Below are 23558 nucleotides of genomic sequence, written 5' to 3'. Positions count from 1 at the left end.
GAAGTCAATAACGAGGTATAAGCGTCTTTGCCGCTGTGAGAAGATGTGAGGCTAGAATGTGAGTTTGCGGTTGAAAAGAGGTGGATGGGAGAGAGAGAAAAATAATTTCAGGGGAGATGGTCAGTTTGGATCTCGTAATGCGTCTGATATGTAGTTGTATCGTCTCCCAGAAGTCTCTAATTACCGGGCAGGTCCACCACAGGTGGAGATATGTGCCCTGAGCAGAGTTGCAACGCCAGCATTTGTCAGTGTCGGAAAGGCGTTTGCTGTATAGCCAATCGGGGGTGCGGTACCAGCAAGTGAGGAGTTTATAATGCGATTCTTGGATTCTGATGCATGGCGATGGGCCATGGGATTGGCGGAGCACAGATTTAATCTCCTCCTCAGTAAGATTCCGGTGAAGCTCCATTTCCCAGCTCGAGATAAATGCCGGTTTGGAAGGTTTGGAAGGGTAAATGTGTTTGTGTAGGAGGGTGGAGGTCTTCCTCAGGAGTCCTGTTTTGGAAACCAATGTCTTTTCAAAGAGAGTGAGGGAGGTACGTAAAGGGGAAGTGGCATTGAACTTGTCTATGTGGAACTTAAGAGTTCGAAGGTGTAGAAAGGAAAGCTTTCTAGATGGGAGTAGTGGAACGCATTTCTCCCAAGACAATAGGCCGTCTGGAGAGGCAATATCCAATAGTGTGACATGCATCAAAGATCGCCAGGGATCATCGTCTATTGACGAGGGGAACAGCTGGAGGCAAGGTAAGAGTCCCACTGGAAGTAGCGGAGATGGGGACGGCGCAAGTGAGGGCGCCAAGGATCTCCAGATTTCTAGAGCACCACGGAGTAGGTGCGAGGAAGAAAATGAGGTTGATATGCGCGGGGGTGGGAGCCAAAGCATCGACAGCGTACGAGCATCTCTTTCATATGTTGTGGGTCGAATAGGAGAGGTAAGGGTCGACCACCATCGCAATTGAGCGGCTGCATAGGAGCGCGATATGTCTGGTAGGCCTATACCACCTTCGGCTTTCGGTTTAACCAGTAACGCCCATGAGAGTCTCGGGGGTTTATTTCTCCAGATAAACCGGGAGAAGAGCTGCCGAATTTTAACAAAAAATATCTTAGGGAGGAAGATGGGAAGCATATTCAATTTATACAAGATCTTAGGGACTAGGTAAGTCTGGATGAGGTTTTTGCGACCAAACCACGAAAGTGGGAGGGAGGAGTACGTGTCAAGGTCTTTTCGGAGATCTCGGAGCAACGGCGCGAAGTTTAAGTTGTAGAGATCTGCCAGGTTTGGGGCCAAGTAAATTCCAAGGTACTTAAGGGATGTGTCAGCCCATTGATAGGGGGTTGAAGTCTGTAAGGTGGCCTTGAGAGATGGCGGTAAATAGACAGGTAAGATCTCAGATTTTGATAAATTGGCTTTGTATTTGGAAATAGTACCAGTGAGGATGTCCGTAACGGCTTGAAGGCCAGTAAGGGGGTTGGATATAATAAAAAGTACGTCGTCCGCAAATGCTGTTGCTTTAAATGTGCGACCTTTGATGGAAACTCCCTGAACAAGATCAGACTGGCGAACGGCTTGCAGGAGCGTTTCCAAAACTAAAATGAAAAGGGAGGGAGAGAGGGGGCATCCCTGGCGTGTACCTTTAGAGATAGAGAATGGGCTAGAGAGGGTGCCATTGATTCGTATCCGTGCATGGGGATGGGCGTAGAGCGTAAATATGGCAGCTATAAAGGGCGGTGGGAAGCCAAACTTGAGTAGCGTTGAGCGCATGAAATCCCAATCCACCCTATCGAACGCCTTTTCCGCGTCCACTCCTAGCAGTATCAAGGGTTCTTTGAGGGTGGTTGCCCGTTGTATCAGTGGTAGAAGAATCGCTGTATTATCTCTGCCTTCCCTGCCACGAACAAATCCGGCCTGCTCGTCATGGATCAAGTTTGGGAGAAGGGGCCTAATGCGAAGGGCGAGCAGCTTGGCCCAGATTTTAAGGTCTACGTTAAGTAAAGATATCGGGCGGTAGCTCCCACATTGGGTTGGATCTTTGCCTTCTTTTGGGATGAGGGTTATATAAGCCTCCTGGGATTGGGATGGGAGGGACCCTCCCAGGAGGAGTGCGTTACACAATCTGACAAGGTGCGGTGAGAGAATATTAAGAATTTTTTTAAAATACTGAAGAGGAAAGCCGTCCGGGCCAGGGCTTTTACCTATGGGAAAGCTATGTATGACTGAGTTTAGTTCACTGGCCGTGACAGGGGCTAGCAGGGCTGCTGTGTCAGTGGGGGACAGGGTAGGGAGGTTGAGTGAGTTCAAGAATTTAGTGGTGAGGCGTGCCCTATCCGTCTCAGGGCAGTCAGTGGGGGAATTTTTTAAGTTATACAGATCGGTATAAAACTGGACAAATGCTGTGGCAATATCCTGAGTGGAGGTAACTAGAGCTCCAGTACGCGACTTAACAGAGGAGATGAAGGATTTCGATTTCGCTTTCTTGATGAGGGCTGACATAAGTTTGTTTCCTCTGTCCCCGTGTGCATATAAAAGGGATCGGAAGTGTAGGTGGTGTTTGGCCTGTCTGGCGTTGAGGAGGTCTTTGAGTTCCTCACGTAAGGCAGTAAGAGAGGGTAAGGACTGTATGGCCAAGGATCGTTTGTGAGATCTTTCCAGTTGAGCAATATGGATGAGAAGTCCGTCTAACCTTCTCTGCTTTTCTTTCTTGCGTATCGAAGCGTGTCTGATAAGGTGGCCACGAATGAAGGCCTTATGCGCTTCCCATACTATAGCAGGGGAAATGTCAGGTTGCGCGTTTAGTTCAAAGTATTCAGACAGAGAGGCTTCAAGGTCTGTGACAAGGTCAGTGTCTTCCAGTAGGGACTCATTTAGTTTCCAAGTCCATTGGGGTTTGGGGAGGGTTTTGAGTTCCAGTGTAGCGGAGACAGGGGCGTGGTCCGAAATCGAGATCGTGCCGATAGACGTGTTTAGAAGGGTAGGAAGTAAATCCGAGGGGATGAAGATATAATCTAGGCGGTGGTACGAGTTTTGTGGGTGCGAAAAGAACGTGTAGTCTCTATCAGACGGATGAGAGGCACGCCAGGCATCCAGTAGGTGTAGATCATTAAGAGCTCGGGCCAAGCTGCCCAAGAGACGTTGAGAGATAGGAGTTGATTTGGATGTGGAGTCCAGGAGGGGGTTGAGCGAGAGGTTGAAATCTCCCCCTAGGACCAGGAATCCCTCCTTAAAGGAGGCGAGAGTAGAAAGGGTGTTTAAGAGCCATGGTACTTGGCGTTTGTTAGGCGCATAAACCGACGCAAAGGTAAAGACAGTGGAGGCTATCGTGCCTTTTATGAAGAGAGCTCTACCATCCGGGTCTGAGTACAATTGACGAAGTTGAAAGGGGGTGTTTTTATTAATGAGTATGGAAACGCCACATGTTTTACTTAGTGGGTGAGGTGAATGAAAGCATTGATTATAGTCTTTAGACGGGAATTTAGGTATATTGTCTGCTTTAAAATGGGTCTCTTGTAAAAAGACAACAGAAGATTTAAGCTTTCGAAGTAGGAGGAGAACATGGTGCCTCTTCTGTGGAGAGTTTAAACCTTTGGTATTGTAAGAGGTGTAAGTAAGAGTCGCGAAGTCAGGAGTCGACATACTCGATGCAAGGGGGGAGGGAGAGTGGGGGGGGTTCAGAAAACAATAAGAGAAGGGAAGGAAGAAGGGGGGTGGGGGCGAGGGTGGGAGAGCGGGAATGAAAAGGTAACGAGGAGGTGACAGAGGGGAGTGTGGGGGTAGAAGTGGGAGCGGAGGGGAAGGAAGGACAGGGGGACTGGGAGGAGAGCTAATGAGAAGGAAGGGGAGGAAGACACTAACTGACAAGGTAAAATGATGGGGAGGGGGGGTTAAACAAGGTGAGGGAAGAGAAGGTAGGGGAGGGGATGACACGGACTCAGGGAGAGTGAATCAAGAAAGGAGTTGTAGGTTGACTGTGGGCCTGCAATACAGTCAAAAGTGCAAAATCTGTCACATAGAAGTGAACAGCGTTCGGGGTGGACAGTAGGAATTAAAGAAGTGCCTGATCTATTACGTGTCCTGAAAATACCATAAATCAAGCGGTATGGTCTTTGGTCTGCAATATAGGGGAAGAACATCCCGGGAGGGAGGGAGGGGGGGGGGCGATCTAAGGTAATAACTAGTCATAGACTGATATTATAGACCTAGGAAGCCATGTAATATCCACCGTAACATAAGTAGGAACAACAAAACTAGAGGAGGGGCAATAATCAAAATATACCAAGCGAAGTGATAAGGCGATAAACTGTTTGTCACTGAGTAATGGAAATAAGAAGATGTGATGTGGGACACAGTAAAGACGCATATGATACTGAAAACATCTAAACAAGCAGTTCGAGTACGTACGATATATGAGGATGACGATAATATGGCGGTTGGTAGCGGCGGAGCTCATGAGCGGGTGCCGCCTTATGAAAGAAGGGGATAAGGAAAGAACAGGGGGGGGGGTAGAACCAAAAAGTAGGAGAAGGAGAGAGCAGGAAGTAGAAAGCAGGGAGGAAGAGAAGAAATGAAAGGGGGAAGGATGAGATGAGTAGGAGGAGCTTAAGGAGGGGAGTGGTGAAAGGAAGAGAGGGAGCGAAAAAGGGGAGAGGTAATTGGGTGGAGGGGAGCGAATAGGAAAGTAGGAGAATGTTGGGCTAGGAGAAAGAAAGTTGAAGATAGACAGAGACGAAGATGAAGGCGGGAAAAAGCCCGCTCAAAAAGTGGAGAAGTAAACATATAAACAAACAACGTCCTCCATTTTGGAACCACACAAAATATGATGAACAAAGTCCAGTGACACAGATCTCCTGATCATTGAATGAAACAGTCCAATGAGAGTTATATACCAAAATCATTCAGTTAAAACACTAATAACACAAAACAGCATAGAATATGGTTGAGCGGGGAAGGGGAAGGGAGGTAGGTAGTGGATATAAGGGCAGTGGGACGGTAGAAGGGGTCCGGTGGGGCAAGTTCGTAACGCCAGGAGATCAGAGAAAAAAGAAAAAGTTAGTAACTCACATGTCACCTATCTGGCTTTCTGGGAGCCAGTTTTTGATTTCTCAAGCGGCTTGCGGTTAGCAGGGGATTTCAAGCGCCGGGGGGTTCGAGGGATCCCCGTGTCATGGAGCGGGAAGGAAGGTATCTGCAGCGGGTCATCTTGGATAGGCATCCACGAGGGTAGCTGTATCGGTGGGATCCCAAGGACCTCCCAGAGAGGTTCCAGATCTGCCGGCTGATGAACGGTGAGACGTCTGCCATCTTTCAAAATAGATATCCCAAAGGGAAAGAGCCATGCATAGGGGATGTTTTGGGCCCTCAGCTTTTCTAGGAGCGGCTTAAATAGTCTCCTTTTCTCCAGGGTGGACGGTGCGAGATCCTGGAAAAGCTGCACCGTGTGGCCATCATAAGATAGATCCGTCTTTCCCCTGGCAACATGCAGGAGTTCAGCGGTATCGGAGGAGGAAAGGAGGGCACATATGATGTCTCTCGGAGGTTCGTCTGGGGAGGGTTTTGGACGGGCCGCACGGTGAGTGCGCTCGATACCGATTTTAGTTGCTGCTTCTTGTCCTATTAGGGAGGACATAAGGGACATAGCTACCGTTTGGAGGGAGTCTGGAAGGAACGACTCCGGAAGGCCTCGGATCCTGAAGTTGCACCTGCGAGCTCTATTTTCCAGGTCTTCCATAAGCAGGTAGGTATTATTAAAATGTGCGGAGTAAGAGTCCATGCGATCCGCCATGGAGACTGCTGTCTTCAGAAGCTCATTTTGTCCCTCCTCTAGATGGTCGACTCTGCGAGTGGTGGACTTGAGTTCGGCCCGGAATTCTGCAAACTCTGCGACCAGAGGAGCTACGGCTTGGGTGAGAACTTTACGCAGGTAAGTCTTAGAAATCGGAGCTGGGTTGGAGTCGGTTAGGGATCCTTCTCCGTCGGAGTCAATCGCTGCGTCAGCGACATTGGAGATATCTTCCGGCGCCATTTTTGAGGTAGATGCTTTTTGAGATATTTATGCATGGCCGCCTGGTGTGGGAGCAAACCCTTCGTCTCCTGGGAGTCTGTAGGCTTGTCACGACCAATTTTGACCATGGTGGAGGCTGGTGTTCGCTATAAAATGGCAAATAAGAGGACACACGCTACGGAGCTCACAGGCTAAGCGTCCATAGCAGTTCGAGGTCAGGCTCCGCCCCCTTGATTTTTATTTTTGATCTTCTTCATTCTGCTCAACTCACTCCTGATTTTAAAAAATGCTGCAAAATCTGCAGCAAAAAAGCAACAAAGGACCTCAGGTGGCGTAAACACTGGAGATGAGCGAACAGTAAAATGTTCGAGGTTCGATATTCGTTTCGAGTAGCCCCTCAATATTTTCAGTAGTCGAATCGAATATCGAACCCTATTATAGTCTATGGGGGGGGAAATGCTTGTTTCAGGGGTAGGCAACGTTTGATCAAATTGCACTTACCAAGTCCACGAGTGAGGGTCGGGCTGGATCCTCCGAGTAGTCTTCTCCGTGCAGCGACCCCGCAGCATCTTTTGGCTCTGAATTCACTCTGCCAGGCATCGGGCCTGGGCAGAGCCGACTGCGCGTGCCCGCACTACAAGCGGACATGCGCTGTCGGCTCTGCCCAGGCCCGATGCCTGGCAGAGTGAATTCAGAGCCGGAAGACGCCGCGGGGAAGCTGCACGGAGAAGACTTCTAAAGGTAGGAGAAAAACCAACGTTGATTGGCCGACTGTATAGCATTCAGCCAATCAATGCTGGTTCTGCATCGAACTTTTACATTCGAACAGCGAGTGGTACTCGATCGAGTACGAGTATTTCGAATACCGTAGTATTCGATCGAATACCTACTCAATCGAGTACTACTCACTCATCTCTAGTAAACACTGTGGTTTTTCTGAGGCAGAAACATCATGGCAAAACCGCCATGTTTTACAGTCACTGCAAAGTGGATGGGATTTTAGTGAATCCCATCAACACATTATGAAAAAATGTGCACAGTAGACATGCTGCCATTTCCAAAACCATTGCAATATTAGAAATCAGAGTCTGTTGATTATACCTATGGAAATGCTGGTGGTTTCCCTATAGATAAAATGAAAGCAGAAAGCCCGCAGAGGAAACTTGTGAAAAGCGTTGTGGGAAAAACTATGATGCGTTGCTGCTGCAGTTTTTCCGGCAGCACTTTTTTGCTGCAGACCCGCTACGTGGGGCCTAAGCCTTATAGAGACTTCTACAAAAAAATTCCAAGCAGCACCAGACAAATGCAGGTAGTCTGTTTCGTGACTACCACATATTGGAATATATTGTATTCTTATATAAGTTATTCAGACAACTTTGAGTGCAATAAAGTCTATAAACTAAATTGAACTGTTAAATGTGACCTTTTCCATGTTATTATAAACATTCAAGCATCGCCTCGTCATTTATCTCTCCTATCTCCTCATTCTATTTTTTTAACGCTGTTAAACTTTACTATAATTATACTGTAATAGTGCATTCTACAGACCTGATAACACCTCCGCCATTCTGTTCTCTCACAATCTTATATATCCTTATATATTCTTATAAATCCTTGGAAGTAGATCAATTTAGAGCATAAGTTGAATAAAAACGAACTTTCTTTATCTCTCAATGGAAACTCCCATGATTTAATGCACTATAACAGTATACTATATCTATAATTTTCTTTAACCCTTTTTTCTGAGCACAAGCTCTAGAATATTACTTAAAATTTAAATGAACCTTTCTGATTAGAGATCTTAGTTTCTAGCATTTATCCAAGTGGATTACTGTTGGAAGTTCTTGCATATCCCTGGAGTTCAACTGTCCCAATTCTGAAGATTCATATACTGCCGCTCCCAGTTCTTCTTGGTCCTATCCGGTCCTGTCTTGGTCTCTCCTTCACAGGCCTTCAGAGTGCTGCCACCTCTCTAGGCTAGTGTTAGAGATTATGGGAGTAGTGTTGTGGTTTAGGAGAGTGTGGACGGGGAGATGTGAGTGCATCACTCACGTTGTCCTTCCCAGTACCCGCACACACTCTCCTAAGCCACAAGCCCTGCCTTCTCCTAGCATCTCTATATTACTAGTCTAGGGAGGTGTGGGGGGGTGCAGGGTGCTCTGAAGGCATGTGAAGGAGAGAGGACAGTACCAGAAGAGGGCAGCAGCAGCACTTCTATGCAGGTAAGTTGTAACATCTCTGCCTGTTCAGGTCACTGCACCACCCTCTGCTCGCATGCGGCGGTGCAGGAGATGTGTGCAGTTTGGTTCTTCGCTTAAAGTTTTTGGTCGCACTGTGTGAACACAGCTCTAGTTCTGTGATTGAATTTGCACCACACCCATCTTCTGCCCTTGTTTGCCTCTGTTCATTAAGTGTTAATTCGTGTGATTGACAGCCTGCCTTCCTGTCAACTCCAGGGGCGGGTTCTTCCTCCTTCCTATTTAATCTTGGCTCTCATTCACACCAGTGCTTGCTATTGCCTTGTGCATACTTGCTCCTTGCTGTCACTATTTTTGCTTGCATTCTTTGGCTTTCCCTACTGACTATACTTTGGACTCCGATTTGGCACTGCATTGCTCGACTGTTACTGACCCATGGCTAGCTGACTTCCCTTTGTTGTTGTCCGTCTTGTCTGCATTTTATGTCTCACATATACAGGAAGGGACCGTCTTCGTGGTTTCTGCCTATTACATCGGATAGGGCCTGGCAATAGGAAGGGGCAGTTGGGGCTTCAGCTTAGGGCTCACTGTCTCTTGTGTCCCGTCTCAGGGTTCAACAGCTACTGGGGAATTGCTGTCCTAGCTATTTCCTAACATAAGTTGAGCAAAGTTCGCGAGTAGAGAGAAACTACTGTACATTGACTTGGATAGTAGATAGACAAGTCAATGTACAGTAGTATCTATCTATTCGCGAACTTGCCTCGTTGTCCTCACAGCAGTGCAGCACACAGTGATTTACTGCAGCCTGCCACTCTTCTGTTTCATCCCTGTTTTACCATATATTCAGCTGAGTATATGGTAAAACAGGGAAGAAGCAGAAGAGTGGCAGGCTGCGGTAAATCCATAGGAATGAATGGATTCAGCCGACACACAGGGGGTTAAGCGGCTGGCTGCTTCAATTCATTCCTATGGGTGCTAAGCTTTTCCCACAATGATTGGCCAGTAGTCAAGAATTGTGGGAAATAACCTCCAATCTCGATCCCGCCCGAAAAGATCGGGATCAGAATTCTGATTGCGATCGTGAAATTTACTCGATCGCCGATCGGAATCCGAACATTTCCGATCCCAAATCGCTCAACCCAAGTAGTGGACAAACATGCGTCAGGTTGATGTTGTCCCAGGAGGAGGCGGTAATATGTCTTATTTTAATTTATCAACTAATGGCTAGCTAGTAATACGTAGTGATTGATACCCTCTTGTTTGTGTGTTACTTATTTAATATTTATATTTTTTTTGAAGGACATGAATTTCTCTACTGTTAAAAATGGGGATACTTCTAGCAGTTTTGTGATAGCAGTATAATTGGCATAACATATGGACCATGTTGCTTGTTATTTTCTGTTTTAGGCTAAGGCCCCACAGAATATTTATTTGCAGATTTTGCTGCATTTTTTGAGCCAAAGTCAGGACTGGCTTGAAAAGGAATAGCAAATATAAAAGAAGCTCTTAGACATTTCCCTTCTGTTAAAGGGATCTTATCATTCAAATACATTTTTTTCTCAATAACACGTCAGAATAGACTGAAGAAAGTCTATTCTTCTCCTACCTTTTGTTGTCTTCTCCGCGCTGCCATTCACTTGAAATCCTGGTTTTTGTCAGTATGCAAATGAGTTATCTTGCAGCACTGGAGGCAAGCCCCAGCACTCAAACAGCACTGGGGCGTCCCCAATACTGCGAGAGAACTCTCTCCAGCGTCACCTCCATTTTCTTCAGCAATGTCCTCTTCACGCATCTTATTCGCAGGCTTCAGACTAGTAGTCCTCGGGCCTAGGGCAAAGCCGACTGCGCATGCCTGTCGGCCACAAGAAAATGGCTGCTTACAATACTGTGTAAGCGGCCAGCGGCAGGACCCTCTTTCCAGAATACCTACTCAAATAATTAAGTAGGATTTAGATAATTGGCTTAAGAGATGATAAAAAAAAAACTCTAATGTTCTGCGTTTCAAAAGCTAGCAAACATCATGGTGGTGCATTTTGACAACTGCTTAATGTATTAGACTATAGGAGACAACCTGTTCTGTAATAGTACTTTGTTTTAGGAAGAGTTCAATGTGCCCTGTTTTATTAAATGACCATTTCCATCTCATAAAGTGATAGCATATTTCTAGGATATGCTATCATTGTACTTTTGTAGGGGTTCATCGTCTTTGACCACCAGTGATCCTGAACAGAAATAGGGCTGTAGCACTGATTCAGGGCTGAGTCTCTTTTAGTCTTACCCTTTCTTTCAACTAGAATTCTTTCAGTATTCAGGTTAAGGAGTGTTCAGGAAAGGAAACAGAGAGGCTGTACATGAGCTGTCCAAAAGTTTTTCTGATGAATTTGGCACTGTAAAACGGACTGCAGCTTACTATGTAGTGCAATACATGCATGATACAGAAGCCAAACACTTCAAAATTTATAACAAAAACTATTGTAAAAATGTTACTTTTATGACATAATGTGACCAATGACACAAATCGCTTTTAAATATTTCCTGTTTGAGAACAGTTTGACATGTTGATAGTATTATTAAGGTGCAAAGATGTTCCTGGCATTTATCCATGCCACCACTTCCAGGTACTGTATATTATACAGCTGACACCCTGCTCTAACACCCAAGGCCAAAGCTATAGATGTGTGTTCGCCAGGCAGGACATGCTCAGATACAGTATTTCTTTTTATTTATTCAGAGTTTATTGGAGAAAAAGAGAATTGTACAGGAAAAGAGATAACATATTTGATTAACAAAAATATAATTGTATAGGACATTAGATCTGCTAGCATGTATATTGAAAGAAAAGGGGCAAGGGTTGGCAATAGAGAATATGCATCAGGAGATGGTTAGATGGTTGGTTTCTGTCAATGGTGCTTTAGTGTACATATCCTAAAGTCTCCCAAAAGTTTGCACTAATTTCTGTAAGGATGTGATATTGGAAATGCTTGTTTGTATAATATATAATATATGTATAATATGTTGGATAAGTTGATACCACCACTTTGGATGGTGGAAGTGCATCATATGCCTCCTTTTCTTCTTCCAAATAAAAATAAAATGTATATAAAATTTATATAAAAGATTGGAACAATACATGTTTGGAGAAGGTTTTTCTTTCCAAGCCAGGATAGAAAAGGTGAGCTATACAATAATATTAATCGCCTAAATATCTTCTATACACGTGTGGATATTTTTTTCATTGTTGTAGTTCAATAACTTTTTACTTGTTGCCAAAGTTGTACGAATTTGAGAACAGCTTGTCCATAGGAATGTGAAATAATATGAGTTTGCAAGAGAACATACAAACTCCTTGCAGATGTTGTTCCTTGTGGGATTCCAACCCAGGACTCCAGCGCTGCAAGGCTGCAGTGCTAACCACTGAATCACCATGTTGCCCTGCTGTAGATTCTTCTTTTGTACTGTCTGAGCACTGTCCTATTCCTGCACCTCTGCAATTGATTTTCCACCACACCCATCTCTTACACCTTTTTTTCCCTCTGTGCCTCAAATAATTAATCTTAGCCTTACCTGTGTGATTGACAGCCTATGTTCCAATCAAGCCTAGGGTTGTTTCTTTCTTCCTATACATTGTTGTCTCACACTTACCTTTGTGCTTGCTATTTGCCTTACTGTGCACGCTGGCTCTATACTATTGCTGTTTGTATTTTCATTTCTGACTTTTGGCTTTTCTTGTGACTATTCTCTTGGATTTTAATTCTATGTGGATTCTGTGTGGATTTTGATTCTGCTCTACTGGTTACAACCCCTTGGCTAGCTGACCTTCCGTTCGTTGTTGTTTGTCTTGTGCTCATTCTGTGTTCATCTTATAAGAAGAAACTGCCATTTTCCCATTGCCACCTAGGGAAGTGAGGCAAGTAGGCAGGGACAGGGGGAGGAATTAGCTTAGGACTCACTTTCTTGTCGTTCCTTTCCTCCCATAGTTCACAGCAACTACTGAGGAATTGCTCTTCTAGCAATTCCCTTACACTTTACTGTATGATATAATCGCCTTTTATTAAAAGGCTGATGCTGTTCAGCTTGGTATAAGTAAGATCAATTTTATTTCCTTTAAAATTATGCATTTTCAAATAAACAGAGAATACATAAACCCACATAGATATAGGCAAGTATTTACACATATAAAGGGGCACCAATAAAGCATAGTGTAAACGCCCCTGTTCCCAATAGTGGGTGGGGTTGATGGCTCTAGGTTGAACACATCAAATTCCACAGCATACAATTGTAAACATTATATTAGGCTCTTTTAGGTCACATAAAAGCTGCCAAAGTTAAAAATAGTTACCTCTATAGGTCCTGCTGTTTTTGAGTCAATCTATACAGAGTGTTTTTTTGATGAAGAATGTTGTGCCCGCCCTATCCCTCCCAGTATCTGAGCGAGTGGCCAATCGGAAGGTTTGTGTGGCTTATAAGTATACTGCTTCCTATACAAAGTCTATATTATCCTGTAGCATATAGAGTTTGTCCTAACCTAACCAGTGGCCAATGAGAACAGGGGGGAGGGGGGAGGGGGGGTGTGCAAGTTATAGTGAGAAGAATAAAATGCATGATAGTTTATTGCTATTTTCGGCGTTGTGGAAAGAAGTTTGATTTTATAACTGAAATGTATGTTTTCTCTCTGGCCTTCTTCATTAAAGAGATTAAATGTATGAACTCCCTCTATATAAGATCACACTACCTCTAAATTTGTAAGCTCCAGACCTAAAGGAGATCAAGAAGCGGGGAGCCAAACTGTTCTAGGCTAAAGCTAACTTCACGCAAGGAAAGAGCTTCCAAAGCCTGATTTACAGGGCAACTAATAGGAAGCACTCCACATTAGTGTATTGGCAATGTTGGAGGATACAGTATCCTACATGGCCCAATATAGTACTTGTAGTTCTAACATTTTAACTAAGAGTATAGTAGCTACATGAAAACACAAAGCACTTAGTGTCATAGCACAAGACTATAAAAATGTTGCTGAACAGCAACACAAATCAAAACGCTATAGTGACTCCCAAGGCCTCTTAACTCTCAATCTAGTGCACAGAATTACCGTATTTTTCGGACTATAAGACGCACTTTTTTCCCCAAAAATTTTTGGGGAAAAGAAGGGTGCGTCTTATAGTCTGAAGGTGGCGCCTGGCATCCGCTGTAATAGAGAGGCGGAAGCCGGCAAGTGATAGACGCCATTACAGGTGCCGGGGCCTGCGACATCGCTGTGCTCCTCTGCCATGCATGAAGCCAGCAGCGGCAGGGGCTCCTCCGTGCCCCTGCCGCTGGCTTCATGCAGGGCAGAGGATCGTAGCGATGTCTCAGGCCCCGGCGTCTATCCCTCCCCGGCATCCGCCTCTCTAGTACAGCGGATGCTGGGTCAGTATCCGTGGCCCCTTCTCCCCCGGGGCCGGTCCCCACCGGCCCCGTACCTGTAAAGTTGCAGGCCGGCTCCTGCGCGGCGATATCGCAGGAGCCGACCTGTTCGGGTGACAGCCGGGAGCCTAATGAGGCTCCCAGGCCTGTCACTGCTATATATTAGTATTGCGGCTGGTCTCTATGACCAGCCTTAATACTAATAGACAGAATGTCCCATTCTCGGCAATAAAGTTGTATTGCCGTCTATGGGACTTGCGATCAAGTGACCGCAGGTTCAAGCCCCCGGGGGGGAATAAAATAGTAGAAAAAAAAAAAAAAGCTTTAAAAATATGAAATAAATAAAAGTTCTAAATCACCTCCTGTTTTTTTTTCAATACAAGGTGATCTAAGCAATAAATATCCCCCAAAATGGTATAACTAAAAATTACAGCTGGCCCCGCAAAAAAAAAAAAACGCTCTATGCATCCCCGTACAGCTGCAGGGTCACCTGTCAATGTGGCCTTGCAGCTGTTGCAAAACTACAACTCCCATATATTAAATATTTTACCAGTTTTTGCTTCAAAATTTTTTTTCCCTATTTTCCTCCTCTAAAACCTAGGTGCGTCTTATAGTCCGAAAAATACGTTAAGTACCAATAATAATAATACATATGAACCAAGTAGTGAGTTAACAACATACATATAACAGTATTTGAACATTCATAGAATCCATGGAAGAAAAGGTGTTCAAATGCTGCTATATCTATGTTGTTAATTCACTACTTTATACATTACATAATGGCCATGGCTATGACAATCACTGTAAAAGAGCTGTCTGACTTTGTGCATGAGAGGTGTTTAATACATAACATCTGTTTAACATTGAATACCAGGATCAAAAGTCTTCGACAAGCTATTATGAACAGCATAACTGGAGAGCGGTAATTCTCACTTCATGAGGTCAATTAGTTCTTATATCATACCTGTATGTGCTCACAATGCTGTCACTTCCATCTTCTGCAGTTATCTTTTTTGACTTTGGTGACTTAAAACCTTGGTTGCTTTTCTGAAAATTGGGGAATGGGTGACAGGGATCCTGGGTCAGGAGTAGGCATTCATAATGGAATTTTCAGAGGAGAGATATCCAGTGTCTCCCAGCTATTTTACAGATTTGCTTTGGTATGGATGGTTAAATATCAGCTATTAAGCAGTATAGATAATCCACGCAAATTACATATTTTGTTTCTCTCAGAACTGTTATCAGTCTTGTCAGTAATTTCCTCTTGGTGAGTGTCAAAAGGGATAAATCTATGTCTGATTTCCAGCTTCTCTTTGGCAACTGTCAGGATGTCCATAGTATCTCTACAAGACAGGAGACCACAGACCACGCCCTTAGAAGCATACACTATTTCAGATTGAGACATAGGGCCCTGTGTGTATGTTCTATGGCTGTGGTTTGTTCCCTCTCTCTGCAAGTCAGAAAATACCTTATTAACAATTTCCTTAGGGTGTCTGGGCCCAAGTTTCAGGGAGAGCTTAGCTTCTGACATTCATCCTCCTACTGTGATTCTTCTAGTCTTCAAGTTGGAGCAATTCTCTGTCAAGATGTTCTTTGTGATGGGCAGCTCTTTTTTGCAAGTGCAGATGAGAAGATAGTTATGAGGGCTTTGCGATGTCTGCACATCATGCAGAGAGAAAAGTAATTCAAGCACTATTTTCCTCTCATGCGGATACTGTACAGAAAAAACACAGACCCCATTATAGTATGTGGGATCCGTATGCTTTCATTGCTCACCACTTTTTAAAGCATTCGGTATTCCATTTGGGGGGGTCTCCAAGTGGACTCCCTAAATTGAATACTGAACGCAGATGTGAACCATGCCTTAGAAATAGGGGTTAGTGTAGCATCACCTTCTGTGCTGCCCTTGAGGACTGATTCAACTGCATCCCCCTTGACAAAATCTCAGGCACCATTCTAGTGAATTACTTTTCTGCAAGAATCTTTGTAAATCAGACTGCTGCTAACATGTTCTGCATGTGCTGGGAGGGTCACCACCTCCCACTTGCAATTTTCACCACTGTATCTGCTTAGAATCAACCATGAAGTTTTTTTGACCTTGTGTGATGATGCGGCAAGTTGAGACAACCATTTCAGCCTGTGGTCTGGCTCTGTCCCCAGATATAGCATGTCTATCACAAGCTAAGCAGCTTTTCTAAAACAATATAGTGCCATGTTCAGTTATCACAAAGTGATATGCTAACTATCCTGTTTATTTTTATGTGTGTAACCCTGTCACAGGAGTTATAAATGGTTATTTGACCGTAAGAGTGCCTTACATGTTATGATTGTTTGTATATGTTGTCATGTTCATACTGTATTCATTTGTGTTTTCAAGCTGTTGTTCTCTGGTATCACTTGTCCTGATGAGTTGTTGTCTCTATAAGGTTATAGTGCCACACATTATAGTGGGCAGATCTGGAACAGGAAATAGTCATAGGAGATAGAGGAAGCAGTATTCTGTAAGCAGCCAGGGAAGAAGAAGCATAGTAGAGAGTATAGTAGAGAGTCTTTTCAGGCCTTTATGTAACTGATTTGCAGGTCTAAGCATCAGATTTCACCCCGGAAAAAAAAAACAACAACATTTTATTCATGTGAAGCCTGACTGTTGTTATAGATCAACAGGGATTGTTCTGATAACAGACACCATTTAAATATGCTGTATATAAATGAGTGAATTAAAGCTATCAAAAGTCTGTGGTTTAAAAATAGAACAAATGAGTCAAAATTTTATGGGATGATAATTTTAGATGTGAACTTAAAATGCCCAATTATCTCAATGTGAAATAAACATCCTCAGTAAGTCTGAGTTTACAAGTATACAAGCTGTTATAAATCCTTGGAAGGATAATTATAACTTGGAATTATTATGATTAGAAAATTATAGGAAGAGGAAGATGAGATATTGTAAAAACAGGTCTTGTTCTATTTATAGGTGAGACAACACATAACATACCGAAGATCCATATATTATCAGGTACAGTATTATCAGCTTAGTACTGTCACAGGTGCACAAATTTTGGTAGAGAATTACACTTAGTTCATTTTGTTTCACATAGTGTAGTTTTGTCCAAATGTTTTTGTCCTTTATTAGCCAAAGCCAGTCTTTATAATGGCACTAGTTATTGTTCTGTACCAGGAAGCTAGAAAGTTTGGGGGGGTTATTGGAAAAAAAACAAAAATGCTCCATTTCTGTATGGGTTTAATTTTGGGTGGTTTATGAGGTTCCTAATTTTCTGCAAGTCAGTACAGTCATGACAATACCAAATTTAGTGGGGTTTTTTTTTTCATATTTTAATACATTTTCAAAAAAATAACTGTTGAAAGAGACAAAAATTTGTGTAACGGACAGCAGATAGTGGATACAGTGTGAACTGGTTTGACTTGGGACACTTCCATGGGGGAATATTAATTCTTTTAAATTGGTAGTCCCAATGTTAGTAGCAGCTGATAAGGCAGGTCAGGAACTAATGTAACAGGCAAACACATAGTGTGAACACAGTCAAGAACCAGTTCAGTCAGAAGATAACAACTTCTAAGAAAAGCTCTAATTCAGGAAGAGGCCTAAACCTCCAAATTATAGACCTGGGTCTGAAACAGGAATCCAAAGCAGGACATTTGTAAAGGTAGCAGAGGTACATACATAACCGAAGCCTACAGGCTTAACATTCATAGCACAATTTTGAAGATCACAGGTAGCAGGTAACAGGTACTAAAAAATACAAGCCCATAATACAAGCCCGGTGGAGATCCAAGAGACATGCATTGAGATAGTCAAGACCTATAAGTACCTGGGTGTGCTCCTCAATAATAAGCTGGACTGGGTTGATCACCTGGAGGCGCTGCACAGAAAGGGTCACAGCAGGCTCTACCTGCTCAGGAAGCTGAGGGCCTTCAGAGTCCAGGGGCCACTTCTTAGGGCCTTTTTCAACTCTGTGGTTGCTTCAGCCATCTTTTTTGGTGTGGCCTGCTGGGGGAGCAGTATATCAACCAGGGACAGAAATAGACTTGACAAGCTGATCAGAAGGGCCAGTTCTATCCTGGGGAGCCCCTTGGACACAGTAAAGGTGGTGGGCGACAGAAGCATACTGTTCGTGGTGAATTCCATGCTGGTGAACAAATCTCACCCCATGTATGAGACCAGACCAAGTGAAGATCACTCCGTACAGAAAACTAAATGATTCTGAAGTCTTCCTTCTTTCTTTCTTCTCTTCCTTAGCTGCTATGGACTCCTAGTATATCTTCTCTTCTCAGCATATGTGTGTCTACTTCCATAATATATTACTGTTTCCTGTAACTGTATTACTACGCTACTGTAACATTGTAACATCTCTGCCTGTTCGGGTCTCTGCGCCACCTTCTGCTCGCATGCTGCGGTGCAGGAGGCGTGTGTAGTTTGAAAATTTGCTTAAAGTTTTTAGTTGCACTATGTGAACACAGCTCTAGTTCTGTAATTGCATTTGTACCACACCAGTCTTCTGCCCTTGTTGCCTCTGTCCATTAAGTGGTTATATTTTGTCTTGCCCTGTGATTGACAGCCTGCCGTCCTGTCAGGTTCAATGCGGGTTCTTCCTCCCCTGTTTAGTCTTGGCTCTCATTTACACCAGTCCTTGCTATTGCCGTGTGCGTACTTGCTCCTTGCTGTCACTATTTTTGCTTGCATTCTAATCCTTGACCTTTGGCTTTCCCTACTGATAATTCTTTGGACTTCGATTTGGCACTGCATTGCTCGACTGTTACTGACCCTTAGCTAGCTGACCTCCCTTTGTTGTTGTTCGTCTTGTCTGTGTTTTGTGTCTCACATATACAGGAAGGGACCATCTTCCTGGTTGCCACCTATTAGGTAGGATAGGGCCTGGCAATAGGAAGGGACAGTTGGGGGCTTCAGCTTAGGGCTCACTGTCTCTTTTGTCCCATCCCAGAGTTCAACAGCTACTGGGGATTTGCTGTCCTAGCAATTCCCTAACAAACATGCTGAAATTTCCCCACTGTGGGACTATTAAAGGATTATATTATCTTAAACCACACATAACAATAATCCACAAATAGCAGAGGTACAGAAAAAGCCCATAGTATTCAGATATCAGAGATACATACAAAGGACATGACCAGGGGCGCACCTTCAATGAGGCGGCATGAGGAATTACTCAAGGAAACACGGGGGGTGGCATTTTGGTAACCTAAAACAGCCCAAGACAGGCTGCTTTAAAAACATGCTGAGTGGGACTTGTCCTGCGCTGGTTTAGAAGTATAGCCACCAGAGGAGGGGACTGACATGTATGGAGCTCGCAGTGTGTAGACTCACACTCCTGAAGCACAGTGCTGCACACATACACACCAGCATCAGCAGTTTATTCAGCTCACGCTGACTTCCATCAGGGCTGCTGCGCCTCCTGGATGATGAATCACCCAGGCTCCCATGGCTCCGCCCACTCTATCTCTCTCCATTGCTTCTATCGGCCAGGTCAACTCAACAGTGGAGTGACCTAAGTACAGTGGGCAAAACACTACCCAGAACTAGTTTGGTGTAAGGCTCCTGCAGCCTTCTCTTCCGCCTCTCTTCCCAATTACTATAGTCCTACTGCCTGCATGGAGTTCTTCCTGTGCCTTCTGGTTCACCAGCTTATAACACAAGTAAGAATTAATGCAAGTAATGTTAATATGAATACAAGTAATGCTATGAAATGTTTTTATTCTCTATGCTTAGGATAGAGGATAAATACTGGATTGGTGGGGGTCTGACTACTGAGACCTTCACTGATCCTGAGAACAGGGGTCTTTTTTAGAGATGAGCGAGTAGTACTTGATCAAGTAGGTTTTCGATCGAATACTACGGTATTCGAAATACTCGTACTCGATCGAGTACCACTCGCTGTTCAAATGTAAAAGTTCGATGCAGAACCATCATTGATTAGCCGAATGCTATACAGTCGGCCTATCAATGCTGGTTCTTTTCCTACCTTTAGAAGTCTTCTCCGCGCAGCTTCCCCATGGCGTCTTCCGGCTCTTCATTCACTCTGCCAAGCATCAGGCCTGGGCAGAGCCGACTGCGCATGTCCGCTTGTAATGCGGGCATGCGCAGTCGGCTCTGTCCAGGCCCGATGCCTGGCAGAGTGAATGAAGAGCCGGAAGACACCGCGGGGACGCTGCAAGGAGAAGACTGCACGGAGGATCCAGCCCGACCCTCACTCGTGGACTTGGTAAGTATAATTTGATCGAACGTTGCCTACCCCTGAAACGAGCATTTTCCCCCCATAGACTATAATAGGGTTCAATATTCGATTCGAGTAGTCGAATATTGAGGGGCTACTCGAAACGAATATCAAACCTCGAACATTTTACTGTTCGCTCATCTCTAGTCTTTTTCCCTCTGCTGTGAATTCAGCCAGACCCCAACCAGCCTGAATATAGGAGTGTGACTTAGTGGATATAAAACCCACACTCCTATTGTCTTCAATAGGAGCGCCATAAATAGCTGAATACTGTAGTTTATCTATCTTTGCCACTGCCATCAAAGAGAATAGGCATGTGGGTCTGTATATCCATGAAGTGACCCCTATATTCAGGCTGGCTGGGGTCTGGCTGAATTCATAATGGGGATAATAATTACCATAACCCATACCTGTTCTCAGAAATCGGTGGGGGTCTCAGTGGTCAGACCCCATCAATTAGGTATTTATCGTTTATCCTAAAGATAGAGGATAAATATTTCTCATGGCATAAACTCTTTTAGGCTAAGGCAGAGCTTTTTGCTGAAAATCTGCACAGGTTTCCTCTGTGGACCTTCTGCTTCCATTATACCTATAGGGAAACCGCCAACGTTTCCTTAGGCATAATTGATATACTGCAATGTTCAAAAACACGGAAACAGTTTTGGAGTATTTCCACTGTGGATATTTTTCTGTACTGTGTGGATTGAATTCACTAGAATCTCATCCACTTCACAGGCACTGCAAAACATTGCAGTTTTTGCCGCGGCATTTCCGTTGCAGCAAACTGCAGTGTTTACACCACGTGGGGCGGTGGCCTTAGACTGGCTGCACGTTGCGGAAACATAGCTTTTTTTGGCTGCAGATTTTGCTTTTGTTTTTTGAGCCAAAGTCAGGAGAGGATTTAAGAGAAGGAAAACATCTTAGGCCTGATTCACATCTGCGTCGGTAATCCGTTCAGGGGAGTCTGCATGGGGACCCCCCGAACGGACTACCAAACGCATTGGCAAGCGGTGTGCAGTGAAATCACATGGACCCCATAGACTATAATAGGGTCCATGTGCTTTCTTTATGGTCTCTGCACGGAACGTGTGGACAGAACGGTAGTTCACAATCTACTTTCCTGTCCGCATGACTGGTGCAGAGACCATATGGAGGCACACGGACCCCATTATAGTCTTTGGAGTGTGTGTGCTTTCACTGCACACCACTTGCCAATGCGTTCGGTGGTCCGAAAAAAGCTAAGCTGCTGCTTATTCCTTTCTATTACCCATCTATCAGTTATTGGCCTTAGCAATATTATGGCGGTGACCTCTATGGTCAGTAATTGGCTACAGTTGTCTCCTGACACTAAGGGCCCCTTCACACGGAGTATACGCTCAGTGATTTTAAACGTGTAACGTGCGTATCACATTGAAAACAATAGGGAAAAAAGCAGCCCATTCATTTATATGGGGAGCGCAAGTATGCCGGCTCCGATAGAAAGCAATGGGATCTGTTTTAACGCCGCTGATTCGGAACGTAATACACATTCAGAATCAGTGAGCGTGTACTCCTTGTGAAGGGGCCCTAACAGAATGATCATGTGCTAACATCTGGAAGGATAGGTAATGGAAAGGAACAAGCAGCTGCCATTGAACCCAGAGGACCAAGGGAACGTGACATCCTCCTGCTCACACACTATTTAGAAAAAAGGGGCATATCTTTTAAAGAGTCAGAGAACCCCTTATTGACAAAAAAAAAAGTATTTTGTTGTCAATGTTGTCTTGCTGCCACTTAAAAATGTGCTGCCCAGAAATTCTTATGAATGGTGAGCAGCTCCTATCCTCCCTCAAGTAACACTTCAATGTGATCTGGTTACTCCTGGTCACAATAACACTCAGCCTAGATTCACACCTGCTCCTGTAATACGGAGACAAAAGTCTGGCAAGTCTTGTATAAACAGACAGATCGGATTGGCAAAAGAAGTTCATAAGGTGAGCAAACTAATCCTTGGCTATCCCTTATGAACAGCATTTGGGAGCCAGAAGAGTGTTATGTTACTTTACACAGTCATTAGTTTAATATGAGGGGTTCTTTTGTACTGCTTTCTTAAAATAGTCAACTCTCTGAAGTTTCACTCTTACATATTTGGTTTCATTGTTTGAAAAACAACCTTTCTGGATCGCAGTTAAGGAAAGATTTAGAAAATCTTCAACACATCTATCGTTCTTAGGCCATAGACCATCTTGCTGTGGCTGCCATCTTCAGATTTTAAACCTGACAAGCATCACCTGGCTCCTTGATTACCTGGCTCCTCCTTGCTCACCTGGCTCCTTGATTACCTGGCTCCTCCTTGCTCACCTGGTTCCTTGATCATCTGGTTACTTATTCAACAACTTTTACTTTTCACTGGTATCACCCGCCAAGTCATCTTTATGACTCTGATTTATATATATATATATATATATATATATATATATATATATATATATATATATATATATATCTTACATTGTCAGGACATCAATTGTATAATCATTTCATTGTATTGTTAAAAAAATCTAACACGAGCAGATTGGATTAAAAAAGAAGGCTGAGTGAAGAGACGGACATTTAGCTTCATTACAGATACATAAAAAGTGGAAGGTATATGCTTTTCTTGGATGATTTCATCCTATTAATTGAATGCTACCATATATAATATTGAGTTAGAATTGCATTTTATCCATTCGTATTATATGAATGTTGCAAGGACTTAAATACTGCATATGTCCTAAATCAGTTCCACTCATTGTAGAAACTTCACATACAGATACATGTATGCATTGGAGAGAATTTGTGAAAAACCATGTCCCATAAATATGGCATAAAAAAATCAGCAAAAAAAGAGTACTGCCAATTAATATAGGATTATGAAACATAAGTCTTAATAAATCCCCCATTGTATCCATTTTAATATCTAAATGTTACCCAAAGAAAATTGCTCCTAAAAATGTAGCCCATTAACGTGCAGTGAAGGTCCAGTTGACAGTGTTTCTAAACTCCCATTCATATTCATACCATTCATATACTACCATTTTTATACATATACATTCATCCCATTCATATACTACCATTCATGGAAACAGTTATTGCCATATACTGAAGCTCATTGGGTGCTGTAATTTGCATTTGTAGCTGAGAAAAGGCAGCTAAGTTTATAAACTTCAAGGTCTACCAGGGATAAAATATTGTTCTGTCTTACAGACTATTCTGTTAAGATTGATTGAATGAATGTAGGTTGCTATTCTCATGTTCCAAGAGTTTGTCCTTGGATACAAGCAATTTAATAAAGCAAGGAAAATCAAATGAATTAAGTTATTAAGAACAAAATCTATGAAACATATTAGTGAAGGTTTCAGAAGCTTAGACTTTTTTTTTAATCATACAAAAATAACCTCCGACAATACAGAATTGGAACTATTCATACTTTCTGCTATAAACGTTTGCACTTTAAGGAGGTAAAATTACATATAAACATAGTCCTAAATTTGTAATTTGTGCTACCAAGACAGGAAGGCAGGGCACACTGCTCTAGATTAAGAAGTAAACCAAGATGAAACGATAGATTGCTTTAAAAAATTGATTTTCTACAATAGTAAATGTAAAATGTATCCCAAGGTTCCAGCTTAGCTGACCTTAAGTACATTTATGAATTCGGATTAGCTCATGTCTTAGAAGAAAAGTAATAA

This window comes from Leptodactylus fuscus, chromosome 4 (assembly GCF_031893055.1).
Source record: "Leptodactylus fuscus isolate aLepFus1 chromosome 4, aLepFus1.hap2, whole genome shotgun sequence".
NCBI classification, from domain to species: Eukaryota; Metazoa; Chordata; class Amphibia; order Anura; family Leptodactylidae; genus Leptodactylus; species Leptodactylus fuscus.
The sequence above is the reverse complement of the archived record's forward strand: the minus strand, read 5'-3'. Positions refer to the sequence as shown.